Raw genomic sequence first — 13,733 nt, 5'->3', positions numbered from 1 at the left:
GCACGCTGCAGTGGTTCCCTTTATCCAGGAACTTTTCATCCACGGTCTGGACGGTGTGTTGGCATCTCGTCTGCCTGTCCCACTACCATTTGCTTCACCAACGTGGAGATGTAACACCCATTAAAACAGATTCGCTACCGAGGCATGGCCAACAGGCAGCTTCCAGGGAAGGGCCTTGACTGCATGCACACAGAGGAGCAGTGGCCATTAGCTCTACAGGGATCGGATGGTATTTTCTGCTTAGAACCTATAGCCAATCTGATGGACAGATCTTGCAAGGGCACAGGCATCAGTGACCATGACCGTGCATCCATTTTGTATCCCCCAAAGCGTCCCAGCATCTGATGGCACACACAGGACTCTAACGGAACCGAGCAGCCATCTATCATTTAATCCATCCATTTGGCAGTACTTTCTCCTCCAAGAGCAAAAAGACCATCTTAGGTATGTGTGCGAGTTGCTGACACTGAGAGTAAACCGTCCCCGTGAGAGCTCTGGAGGACCCTGAGACCCACCCGTCTGGAGCAAAAGCACCACATTTGCAGACGCCTGTGGTTTGCCTAATTACATTTTCACAAACCCTCAGAAACCAGTGAGCGCTTCAGCTGCACCTCGTGCGTAGTCTAATGAGGTTTCTGAACCTGATGTTATGAAATTGTCACAGGTTATTTGTCAGGAAGCGGCTGCCTCATGAATCTAGCAGACTTAAAATTCGGGGTGCCCACATTTTAATAACAATTCTTTGCAATTGTAAAAATACCACAGGACTTCAATTACATGCAACAAGCAAGTATTCTCTGAGCATTGATTTCAAACGCACCTGAGTTTCTCAGGTCTGTTTGTTCCCTTGAGCATCCTGGAGGGATTGAAAAGAGACAGCCACTGCTACCCACGTCCTTAAATTTGAGAAAGAAAGAATGGTTTCCTAATGAAAATAGAGATCTTAACTTGAAATGAATTGATCAATATTGATTTCCTTTCCTTGTAGATGGATTAACTACCCTCTGCTCTGAGGTTTGCCCTTTCCACAAATTATTGTATTCTTATCATGGTCACTGCATTCATTCCTTTTAAAGTGTATTTAATGTAGGTATCATCATCCCTTGGTTATTAAGGGATTGATGATCTGGTGGGTGGATTATTCTTGCCCTTGGCTGGCGGGTTATGTTTCCTCCTTTCTTTCTTTTTTGGGCTCCTTGCTTCGCAACCCCGCTGTTGCTAATTATGAGTTCTCTACACCAACTGGAGCGTTGCCACAGCATCACCTGTCTGCCCAGGCTCAATAACACCCCTGTGGCCAGGGGAGCCTCCCATCAGCGATGCCTCCAGACCTCATCTCAGAGCCAGGGACCGCAGTATTGGCACCTCTTCCCCACTAGCGGGTGGGGTTTGGAAATAAACTTGTGTCATGCTTTGTCCTAAGACCACACTGCCTGGGGTTTTTGAACATTCGCTGTTTACAAAGCCCTCAGTGCAGAACTTCTCCAGTCTTTGTGGGGGAAGGGTATCTCATTGTCCATACTCCTTCTACAGGAATCTCCTGGGTACTCAGTGCTTTGCTGTCCTGCTCTAGGGATAGCCCAGCCTGTATGCCAGAGGATAATTAAGTTAAATCAGTAATACATGTTCACTATACAGAATTTGGAAAGTGCACGAATAAACACACACACGAATTAGTGAAATGGCATGACCCTAAGCTGATTTCTTTTTTTATTACAAAGAGCGTGCAATATAAAAAAATTATCAAGGATATTTGTGCGCGTCTAGTTATTTCCCAACGATGTACTTCCAGAAGGGGAATTGCTGCATGAAAAAGTAAGTACATTTTAAATGAGGGCTCTCTTCTTGACCTGATCCTACCAGTCCTGCTTCCCAGGCCTGGGTGTTCCTCGTCCTGTGTTTGCAGCTCTGATGCTCAGACTCCCCTCAGCAGAATTACGTGCAGATTCCTGGATGCCCCACCCCCATCGGCATTGCACAGGAACAGGACGGCCGTGAGCCCACCACCCAACCTCACACGGTCACCCTGTTGGGTTAAAAGTACTGGGGATTTGTTTCGATCAGGTAGAACTGGACATAAGACACAGAAATAATCTGTCATGAAGGAAGAAGTTTCAACTCCCAGATGCCTGGAGCCAGCACACACACTGAGCCAGGCAGGGCCACATGAGAAGTACCAAGTCCATCAGGAGACAGAAATGAACAGGGGAGAGCGTGACCTAGAGCCTGTGTGGGGTTTTCCAGGAAGGGAATGGGCAAGGCAGGGTAGGTAGACTGAGTCAACTTACGGTTGGGGAGTTTGAATAATTCCAACGGGCTCTGGGCTATGCAGGGGTGATTTCTAGTTTTCTGGTCCTGGAGTAACTCAGGGCGGGGGCGATATGATCACGACCTCCTTTGGAAATAGGGAAATAGTTGTTTACTAGAATTGAATGAGAATTTTGCCTACCTCTCCAGACCTGATTGCACCCCCACGCCCCCAAATTTCCCAGCCACTGGCACCAGGCCTTGGCTTCTAGCAATGCCCACCAAGGTCTCCTGACACCCACAAGGGGCCCCAACGGAGCCTTCCTCTGGCAGAACAGCCATGACTCGGCTGGATTCACCTCTGTGTCAGTTCACCCCCCATTAGGTGCAAAAAAGCTAAACTAGCCAAGCCCAAAGCACGTTTGCTTCAGTCCTGTGCTCCATATAGAGAGGTCTCCTGGGGTAGGAGCTGAAATTCTTGGCAAGATAGTATTTATGAATTAGCTGTGAATTTCAAATATCCCTGCATCCATATCACTTCATTAGTATGGAATCAAAAATTCTAATTATGGAGTAAATGTTTTTTCAAAAGGGAGAGAAAAAGAATTTTCGCCATAATCTTTGTTATTTCTCTTGTATAGGAAAATCTAAAATTGGACCGAAAGGAAACGGGACTATGAGCTTTCAGCATTCTCCCTGTGACTGGATTATACTACATATTATTATTTCTATTCATAGTTTACATTGCTTTTGTAGAGCTGTTATTACTGGAAACAAAAACACAACAATAACCCTTTGAAATCTTTTCCAGCAAGTTCTCGAAATAGGTAGGCATCTTCCCATCTCATTTCAATTCTTTTCTGAGAGGTCAGCTAATTTTACCTATTAAAACCATTGATATTTAAATCCCCTATTTTCCTTACTGTTTAGTTACTTGCCAGGAAATTGTCAAATCTCATCTTGAGCACTTAGGTGAAAATGTCCTTAATCTGTTGTCCAGGAGGCAACTGTTCTCTGTCATCCCACTGGGGAGATGGCGGCACCTTTGCCCTCATCGTGGGCAGCCCCTGTTCTTCCGGCCTCACCTGCGTCCCTCCAGGTGTGTGAGGGAACTGAAAATTTCCTGTGTAATTGGCCTGTGGCCTCTGTGCCCTTCCTCAGCGCGACAGCCCCAGGCCTGGGAGAGACATCAATAATAGCACAGCTGCAGGGAAGTTTGCTCCTCATTAGCCTTTGCACAGCTGCGGGGCTCAAGCACCAGCCCTTTCCATGGACTGGCAACAGGTGAACTGACCTCACAGCCTGCAGCAACCTTGGCGCTTTGATAGAACTCCTGAGCGCGTTCACGGTGCTCACATACGTGCCAGGCCGTCCTGGCATTTCAGTGGCATAGACCACATAGGCATGGCTTTCCTCTCGAAGGCCCTAGACATCTACTGCTTGCTCCGTTCCAGGCATGAGGGCTGGGTGCTGGGCTGGAGCCATCCCCGTGGCTCCCCTCCCACCCCCTGCATGTAAATCAGCGCCCCCACCCCCCACCCCGCCGGGAGCAGCGGAGCAGCAGACTCGTTTTTAAGCAGTCTCTTGAAGCTGGGTTTGATGTAGCAATGTCCTTGTCAGAGATGGGTTTCTCTTGTCCCTTTGTATATCAGTGAAAAAATCCTCGAACAGTAGCCCCGAGAAAAGCTTTTCTTTCCCCTCGCCCCTGCCAATGTTCCTGCGGATCGCGGATATTTCTTCTGAGGCCTGCCGCAGCTCACGGGGGCCCTAGCAGCCAGCCGGCTCTCTCTGTTCCTTTGATGGCCACGTGAATGTAGATTCCTGTCTATTTCAGCTGCGCTTCCTCCCTCCCTCATTTAGACGGTTTCTAAAATGTTAACTGCTGAACTCCAGCCAGCATGAAGCCGTTTCATTCCGCTTCAGCCAGACCCCAAATACTAAAGCTCCTGCAAAGACATTCAAGCCGTGTTTTAGAAACAAGAGAAAGAAACACAAGTTTTAGAACACTTTGCGGGAGCGAAATTTCGAGCTTGGCAACGTCAGGTTTCACTCGCGTTTAGAACAGGTTGCGAGATAATACAAACTGGATTCAACTACAGAAAATGGTACAAAAAAGTCGCAGACATGCCATTATTCAGTGTTTTTAAAACGGCATGGAGAGGGCTTTTAGCAGGATTTCCCCCTGCTTATAAAATGTGTACGCTCACGCCAAGAGGAAAAATTTAAGAGCAGATTACATCTTCTGTCTGATGTGACAGTCCCTTTCTTTACTGCCTTCGTGCTCTTTGGCTCCGCAAACACCAGCAACATCATGTCAACTGCTTGTTCTACAGTGAAGAATGCTCCGCACAGATCTCACTTGTAAACAGGTAATCAATCTCCCATGTGGGCAAAAAGGGGGTGACCTCCCAAATCTATACAAGCTTGTCTCTCTGTCTCCTTTGAAAGAATCTGTGTAGTCAAATCTCCGGTGCTTGTCTGCAGCGTGCGTGGAAAGACATGCACGTGGAAACGGAACATATATGATCCAAACATGTTGTGATAAAACCAAGTGATATTCGGGGGACTGAGCCCCGGCAGGAAGGAGGGAGAAAGCTCTTCCTGGGGAAGTGGTTTGCGGAAACATGTTGCTTCCTGTCCTGTGGTTTGGGAGCAAAACCTGGATTGCAGGAGGAAGCCTCCTTTTTTGGAGCTCGCTTGTCTGTCGGTCTTGCAGTGCAGAATAATTTCTGTTATTTGCTTTTTGGGGAACGGAGCATCAAAGGCTGGGACACGTGGCTTTTTGCAGGCGTCTCTGGAAGGGAGGGGCTGGCCAGGGCTCTTTCCTTCTTTGTCATCTTTGCTACCCAGCCAGGATGGCACACAAATCCTTTCTGATCTTAAATCCTTATTATTTTATATTTTGATTGGACTCTGGCTAGTTTCTGTACTCCCAAGGAAACAGCTCTAAGGAAGTATGTATCCATGCCTCCAGGAAGTAAAGCAGGAACTTGCATTTTGGACAAAGGGTTTGAATATGAAAACAAAAAGAGAAACAAAATGCAAACGCATATTTTCTAAAGCCACGTGGTTGTGATGATCTCCATTATTGTAGCATATTCCACTTGTTTTCTTTGTCTCTATACGCTACTAATAATAAATGTGTTAGAGAGTGGTGTCACTTTTTAAGATTGACTTAAAAGTTTTCAAATTTAACAAATGATCAACATTTAAGTAATTGGATGAAACTAGTGGTACGAATGTTGCCAGATGGAAAGCATGTAGTTAAATAAACATGGTTTTTTCTAGGCAGTTTAGTAAAGGGCATTATTTCTAACCCAGGAAATTGTAGCCATTCACATTTCATGGCCATATCGCTGTGCACAGTTAGCTCTCTGGCCTAGTGCATATTATAGTGTGCCCAGTTAGTGAGTTGGACTCTTCAGAGCTTGGAAATGAACATTCTCAGGGTGCCTGGGTGGCTCAGTCGTTTGAGGATCCAGCTTGGTTTCAACTCAGGTCATGATCTCGCGGTGAGTTCAAGCCCGGCGTTGGGCTCTATGCTGACAGCGTGGAGCCTGCTTGGGATTCTCTCTCTCTCTCCCTCTCTCTCTCTGCCCCTCCCCTGCTCACATGCTTTCTGTCTCTCTCAAAATAAGTAAGCATTAAAAAGAAATGTTTAAATGCTGTTTTAAACGGCAGCTTTGCTTGGCTGAACATGGAGCCCCCATCAGGGCCTGGAGACAAGCTCAGAGGGCATCAAGGTACAATTTGCAGCAAGAGTTAAGAGCTTCAATTATGTACCAATTATACTTCAATAAGAAAAATGATAACAGAATGATAACAGAATAGAAATACGTAAAGGCTAAATGATGTTTGACTTACAAGAACGAACACCTGGAAGCTGGGATAATTTTAAGTTCTTAAACTCACAGAAATCAAACTGAAATCATCCAATTGTTTATTTGAAGGTGTAATCGTATCAGCATAGTTTGTTACAGTTTTTAAAATTCAGCAAGTCTTCTTTTGTGTGTTGTCAAAACAACCGGAATAACAAACAGTACTACACAGTTAAGTGTCTTATGTCTTCTGTGTGTTTGTATCATTTTGTTGTGTTCTTACAGGTGTGGGCAGAGCACATACACCCAGAATATAGTTTGTTCTAATGATGTAATTTTCTAGCTTTTTTTTTAATGTTTATTTATTTTTGAGAGAGAGAGAGAGAGAGAGAGGCAGAGCGGGGGGGTGGGTGGGAAAGAGACAGAGACACAGAATCCAAAGCAGGCTCCAGGCTCTGAGCTGTCAGCACAGAGCCCGATGTGGGGTTCAGACTCACGAGCCATGAGATCAGGACCTGAGCCAAAGTCAGACGCTTAACCGACTGAGCCACCCAGGCGCCCCCTAATGATTTAATTTTAATTTTATTTTTTATAATTGTTTTTGATGTTTATTTACTCTTGAAGGAGAAAGAGAGACAGAGCATGAGCGGGGAAGGGGCAGAGAGAGAGGGAGACACAGAATCCGAAACGGACTCCAGGCTCTGAGCTGTCAGCACAGAGCCCGACGCGGGGCTCGAACCCACAGACCGTGAGATCATGACCTGAGCTGAAGTCGGTCGCTTAACCGACTGAGCCACCGAAGCGCCCCTAATGATTTAATTTAAAAAAAAAAATTTTTTTTTTCAACGTTTATTTATTTTTGGGACAGAGAGAGACAGAGCATGAACGGGGAAGGGGCAGCGAGAGAGGGAGACACAGAATCGGAAACAGGCTCCAGGCTCCGAGCCATCAGCCCAGAGCCTGACGCGGGGCTCGAACTCACGGACCGCGAGATCGTGACCTGGCCGAAGTTGGACGCTTAACCGACTGCGCCACCCAGGTGCCCCGCTAATGATTTAATTTTAAAAAGAAGAGTTTCAGAATGTTCGGCAACGGTAGGATAGACTTTCACTTACCAACTTCTTCATGTCACCCGTCAGCCCCCTTTCTTGTTTCCCGACTTGGTCTAAATTTGGAACGGTATAAAGACAAAGGAGAGAAACAAAAGCAGTGTGTCTAATAATGGGATTGTATTTTGACAAGTTAATTCTCCACAGACATCTGGGCTGCCAGTCTACCTGCTACCTTGGCTTCATTTCACAATACACTCTTAAGAGCTACTTACCAGGAACATCCTTTTTGAAGACAAAACAGAGTGTCATCTTCCATCAGAAGAAGGAAATACCTGCCTCTCAAAGATGCTCTCTGTGTGGACAAAGTAGCTACATCCCGTGTTTGAAATATCAGACGGGATTAGGAAATTAATAACTTCTTAGCCACACAAGAGACAATGTGATTGGGAACAGCTTCACAATGCTTAATTTTCGGCGGCCTAAATGGAATTTAAACTGCATGCAATAAATCAGTGACACCTTTGATTCATTATAGATAATCAAGAGGAAGCTCCTCTGATTATCAGTGCTAACGGATTCATAGCTCCTCATTTTCTTCAAATGCGACGATCGGTCAAAAGATGGGACTGGCCAGTGGCGGAGCTGGGGACAAGCGTTAGCTGGTGGGTCACGGCCACCGTTGGTCAAGCGTCCAGTGGGATCTAGGTGCTTTAGATTGATTTGCTGCAGCTCAACGGGGTGGTGGTCATAACCCCCAAAACATGGACTGACTACGTTTGAGGCAGGATGACCTGGCCTGTTATTCACCTTCTCTGTGAAATGAGGGTGACGATGGTACCTACCTCCTAGGCTTTGATGAAACCTGTCCACTCAGCCTAGGGCCTCGCACAGTCTGCTCTCAGAATAAGTAATCTAGTCACCATAGAAGGGGAAACTGCGGTTCAGAGGGACTAAGGCACTTCCGAAAACTGCTCAGGCAGTAGTCAGCAGAGTTTAGACGGAATCCAATCCTTTCTGAGCCCAAAGCCAGAACTCTGAACCCCTGGAGCCTTGCTCCCTGAGGGCTGCGGGCCCTTTCTCATCTTTTTCAGGTATTCACACCGCTGCTTTCCAGACTCAGTGCACCTTCTCCTTGAGAAAGAACTTGATGGAAACTCCTGCAGATAGAGGCCAGCGATTTTCATATTGGGGGCAGGCAGCCTCTTATTTGGGGGTTAGGTTTTAGGTTCCTGGGTTTTTTTTCTCCCCGAAGAAGCTCTAAATTATTACACTTGGAGCTGGACTGTCTTTTCCACATAGAAACCTAGCTTTTGTGTTTGTCTGGTTCTGTTTGTTTTGACCAATGCGGGGCATGAACTAAGCAGTGTGCCATCTCTCTCAAAAATAAATAAACATTAAAAAAAAAAAAAAAAGCTAACAGACGGGCCAGGCCTCGGCCCTAAATGAGAACACACAGCCCCTGTATCAGAAAGACCATGGACAAGGTCACCTGCTAACAGGCTTTCCGAATATGAGACTTATCTCTGGAGAGAGTCAGCACAAACGGGGTCTGCAAGCTGGCAGTTCCCTGGGCGTGAGATTAGTACCCTGAATGGAACAGCCTCACCTTTCCCACGAATTCATTTCCTCTTCCTGGCCTTGACTGGAAGCACCAGCAGCTCCAATCATGGAGAAGGAAGATTTCCAAGGCCATGATTATAATGTCCTTGACATGGAGAGAGGTTTCTGGTTCTTTCCCTTTGAAGGTCAGTCCCGTTGGTTTATTTACTCATTGGACTCATAGATGGGTCAGCCTGATGGCAAGTCCTGTAAAGAAAGATATAGGAAGGTTGCAAAGAAAACATTAGTTCAAAACACTAGACTCTTATTGAGCCCCTGCCCTGCGTAGAGCGAGAGCTAAGAACAGAGGTGCCCGAGTGAGGAAGCTCATGAGGGACTTACATCAATACATCCGGGGAGAGAAGGGGTCAGATGCCGTGAGAAATAAGCGAGAAAGAATTTTGCAAAGTGTTTTTCAAAAGTGTCTGAATTTATAAGGAGAGATGGCTTCTGACTGGAGTGGTCGTAGGGAGGAAGAACTGGAAACAGGTTCCTGGAGAGATGGCAGGTGATGAGACGGGCCACAGGGGCCCAGCCTAAGCCCAGCCTGAAGATCACTGCTCCCAGGAGCAGACCGCCTGCTGCCATCTGATTGCAAGCTAGGGCCCACACACCTCCCCACCCACCCTCGTGCAGGCCCATCCTCCACATCACGGAGAAACCCCGGTAGACACTGACCCTGGGGCCTTCCTAGGGCACGTCCCTAGAAACCCCTTCATCCTACCTGCCGAGTCCTTTCTGCAGGCTCCTATAGACTTTCACTGAAAGGTAGCTTTTCCTGCAATGTTATTTTTGCCTTTAAAAGTTCAAGGCTCTGCTAAGCTTCCCGGTCATTTTCCTCCGGGAAGCTGCACAGAATAGCATAAATACTTTTTCTCGTCTACTCTAAGATACTTCTCCACCTCCTCCCATGTTCATGTATTCACATCTCCAAAAGCAGGACGTGCCTAGGTTGATAGCAGTTTCACAATTCGAACTGGCGGCCACTTTTAAAATCAGTGGTACACGTCGCTCCTCATCAGGGAAACACAAATCAAAACCACACTCAGATATCACCTCACGCCAGTCAGAGTGGCCAAAATGAACAAATCAGGAGACTATAGATGCTGGCGAGGATGTGGAGAAACGGGAACCCTCTTGCACTGTTGGTGGGAATGCAAACTGGTGCAGCCGCTCTGGAAAACAGTGTGGAGGTTCCTCAGAAAATTAAGAATAGATCTACCGTATGACCCAGTAGTAGCACTGCTAGGAATTTACCCAAGGGATACAGGAGTGCTGATGCAGAGGGGCACTTGTACCCCAATGTTTATAGCAGCACTTTCAACAACAGCCAAATTATGGAAAGAGCCTAAATGTCCATCAACTGATGAATGGATAAAGAAATTGTGGTTTATATACACAATGGAATACTACTTGGCAATGAGAAAGAATGAAATCGGGCCTTTTGTAGCAACGTGGATGGAACTGGAGAGTGTGATGCTAAGTGAAATAAGTCATACAGAGAAAGACAGATACCATATGTTTTCATTCTTATGTGGATCCTGAGAAACTTAACAGGGGGAGGGGAAGGGGAAAAAACAGTTAGAGAGGGAGAGAGCCAAACCATAAGAGACTCTTAAAAACTGAGAATAAACTGAGGGTTGATGGGGGGTGGGAGGGAGGGGAGGGGTGGGTGATGGGCATTGAGGAGGGCACCTGTTGGGAGGAGCACTGGGTGTTGTATGGAAACCAACTTGACAATAAATTTCATATTAAAAAATAAATAAATAAAATCAGTGGTACGTAGGATAATGGCACATTCTACAATTAGCGGCATCTTCGATTTAATCAAATACAGCCCATCTGTAGATGCAAAGTAGTGCCTGGGCACAGGGGCAGCACCTCGTATCCCTGGGACAGAGCATCCAGACCTGAACATAGCTGTGGAGTCAGGGAGCTATGCTGCCTCCCCCACCCCCCACCCAAAGATAAGAGAACCTCTGCATGGCAACCAATATTTCCTCTTGTTTCCAGAGCAATCGTGAGCATGCGAGTCAAAAGACTTTCGCAGCTCTCATCATACAAAGGGGGAAGGCTGCAGTCTAGACATAGACGATAATTACTATTATTATTTAAAGTCACTGAACCTCCTGACTTGCAGAAAAGAGCAAAGAGGCTCATATATGTCAAAAGCCCTATTATGGTCCCCAGTAAACACCCCCGTTTCATGTGACATCTATTCCACCCTTTGTGAGAGGTGCTGATAAAAGAAGCTACCAGAATCTCATAGAAGTTTGTGGTTGATATAACCCGAAGACAGTATTTCTTTAGTAAGCTTTTTTTTTTTTTTTTTTTTAAGTGCTCTCAATTTAGTTTACTCTAAGGTCAATTGAAGTCTTGAAATGACCGTGCAAGGCAGCCCAGCATGCTGACATGAACAAAGAACTTGTCAGTATTTCATTACATTTGTGCAATTGTCAACAGATCCCACATAATGCCCCTGCTTTTGTAGTTTAAGAAATACAACATATGATTCCTACTTAGATCTACGTTGGTCAGGGCACAACGTTTGGAAAACAACCATAAGACTGTGGCAGCGTATATAAACATTGCAAACTGCTTTTGAAAACAATTCGGCTTCCAACATTTTCCATTTAGCTGCTTTTAAGCGTGTTGATCAATGTGTTTTCTCTTCTTGCTGACATCTGTCTCCTTCTGCTTCTCTCAACTGCAAACGTAGCTCCCTTCATGGGAGGACTGAGGATCCCCGGGTGGAGGTCTGTGAGACCCCCGAGTGGAGCTGGTTCCCATCATACCATTTGGCTCATTTCCGCCATGGCATCTCTTCCCAGCCATGGCTGACCCCACTGGTCTCCCCCTGCAGGGAAGGCCACCCTCATCTCCCCAGGACCATCCAAATCTACAATGACGCATAAGTCCATCTTTGGGGACTACACAGTAGTCGTACTCCCGCCAGGGTGCTCTGGTTCTGATACTGAGGTTCGACTTGGCCCAGGTCCCAGGGCTCTTACCCCACCTCCCACTCTTATACGTGGATGCTGGGTTCCTGGTGAGCTGTCTCATTGCCTCTGACTCCTGAAAGGACCTTGTCTTTCCCACCTCCCCTTCCAAGGCCTGAATCTCTCTATACCTGAGCCCCAGCTGGGTGGTGGAGACCGCTCCCTCATACAGACCTGCTCGATGCCGTTGACTTTGCTGCCTCACCTCCTTGAGGATGACGTGCCCTGCGTCCCGCCATTACTGTTTTTGTCTGCTTCTTGGGACCTGTTGCTGTGTTGTGTATGTCATCTCAAACCAGAGTCCTCTTGACTGGGCACTGCGTTTCCTTCAGTTGCCACCAATATTACAGCAACTCTGTGGATGCATGCTAACCTGCTATATCTATGCTTTTTTTTTTTTTTTTGGTAGCACCTGGTGCTGGGTCTGTCCTTTGGCCCCTGTCCCCAGTCTTCTCATCAGCAGTGTGGGTCAGACCAAGGGTAGCCAGAATGCATTGATGGCAAAAGGAGGAAACTGAGGCAGGTGTGTGTGTGCTGTATGAGGGAGCTGACAGAAGATCAAGCTAGATGGGCAAGACCATCCCATGAAAGGAAGGCAAGATCAAAGTAGGCCCCGTTCTAGAGGGTTGGAGTAACAGATACGCACCCAAGGGACGCAATTACTGAAAAGAAGGCTACAAGGTACCATTTAGTTGGAACCTTAGCAAAAAACCAGTCATAGAAACCAAAATGTCAGATCAGAAAAGGATTAACACCTCTGTTCAACGCACTCTGAACCTCATGAGTTCTTGACCAAGGCCTTCTTACGCTACGCCATTAGTAAGAGGTGGTGTTTGCCCCAGGAGCTGAGAAAGTGACTATCTGAAACACCACACTGCTGTCCACTTTTGCTCTGGTCTAGTAATTCCCAGCTTGCATTCCACAGAACAGTACCTTCATGAGATGATATAGGTGCTCCAACTGAACTCATTTCCATGGAGATGTCTGGGAAATGCTATGCTCATCAGTCGTGTGGTGTTTGTGTAGTCTCTCTGCCTGATTATGACATTGCCCGCACATCACTTCAGGTGACTTCCGGGGGTGTGGTTCCTTATGGTCTATGATTTAAGGGTTTCTAGAATCTGGAATCCCGTTCACATTCATGTCTTATGAGTTTCTAATTTCAGGTATCAATTTGTGTCCCCACAATGTTACAGAAGTGTAACATTTTGATTTCTTTGATTTCCTATTTGAAATGGTAACTACATAGCCTGTTTATGAGCGCGTAAATGGGTAAACCATTCCGGAGAGCAATTTGGTGGTATTTAGTGAATTTGAAAACGCCCATAACATTTTGCTATGGACTGAATTGTGCCTGCAGCCACTTCCAAATTCATATGTTGAGGCTCTAACCCCTAATGTGATTGATTGTAGCTGGAGATAGGGTCTTCGGGAGGTGACTGACCATGGCCTTCTAAGAGAAGAAGAGGGAGCCTGAGAGATCTCTCTCATGTGAAAACACAGCAAGAAGATGGCTATCTGCAAGGCAGGAAGAGAGCTCTGACCAGAAAGTGACCATGCTGGCCTGATCTCCTAATTCCAGTCTCCAGAACTTCGAGAAAATAAATTTCCACTGTTTGGGCCTCTCCCAGTCTGCAGTATTTTATTATGACAGGCTGAGCAGACTAAGACACCTCTAATATAGAAACTCAGAAATTCAAGAAATCCAAGGAGTCGTGTCAAAATGGAAATCCAACTAATTATTCATAAATAGAGGAATAAAGGAATAAATTGTCTTACACTAATACAGTATCATACCATAAAGCAGTAAGAAATAGCTAATCTCCTAATCTGCAGGTATTATGTGACTATATTATGGAGTGAAAAAGTCACGTTGCACATGAACATGTCAAATATGATTGCATTTGTAAAAACTTTAGAAACACAAAGCATTTTAAATATATAAATATGCTTATGTAGTGGAATACAAAACTGTGGTGGAAAGGACATTCACCAACTTTGAAACAGTGATTCACTCT

At 46.0% G+C, this 13,733-nt stretch overlaps 1 long non-coding RNA gene across 1 annotated transcript; it reads right to left on the bottom strand.

The window, feature by feature from the left end:
* Positions 1 to 2,259: 2,259 nt before the first annotated feature.
* On the bottom strand, positions 2,260 to 12,711 carry LOC147575504 (uncharacterized). Its single transcript, XR_015242724.1, has 3 exons — positions 12,649 to 12,711; positions 8,724 to 8,923; positions 2,260 to 2,395 (listed from the first exon to the last, which is right to left on the bottom strand). It is a non-coding gene; the product is annotated as an uncharacterized LOC147575504 (long non-coding RNA).
* Positions 12,712 to 13,733: the final 1,022 nt, after the last annotated feature.

This window comes from Puma concolor, chromosome D3, assembly GCF_028749965.1.
Source record: "Puma concolor isolate L17-30 chromosome D3, mPumCon1.1.hap2, whole genome shotgun sequence".
In the NCBI taxonomy this organism is placed as follows: domain Eukaryota; kingdom Metazoa; phylum Chordata; class Mammalia; order Carnivora; family Felidae; genus Puma; species Puma concolor.
Note: the sequence above shows the minus strand (reverse complement) of the source record. Positions and strands in the feature narration are given on the sequence as shown.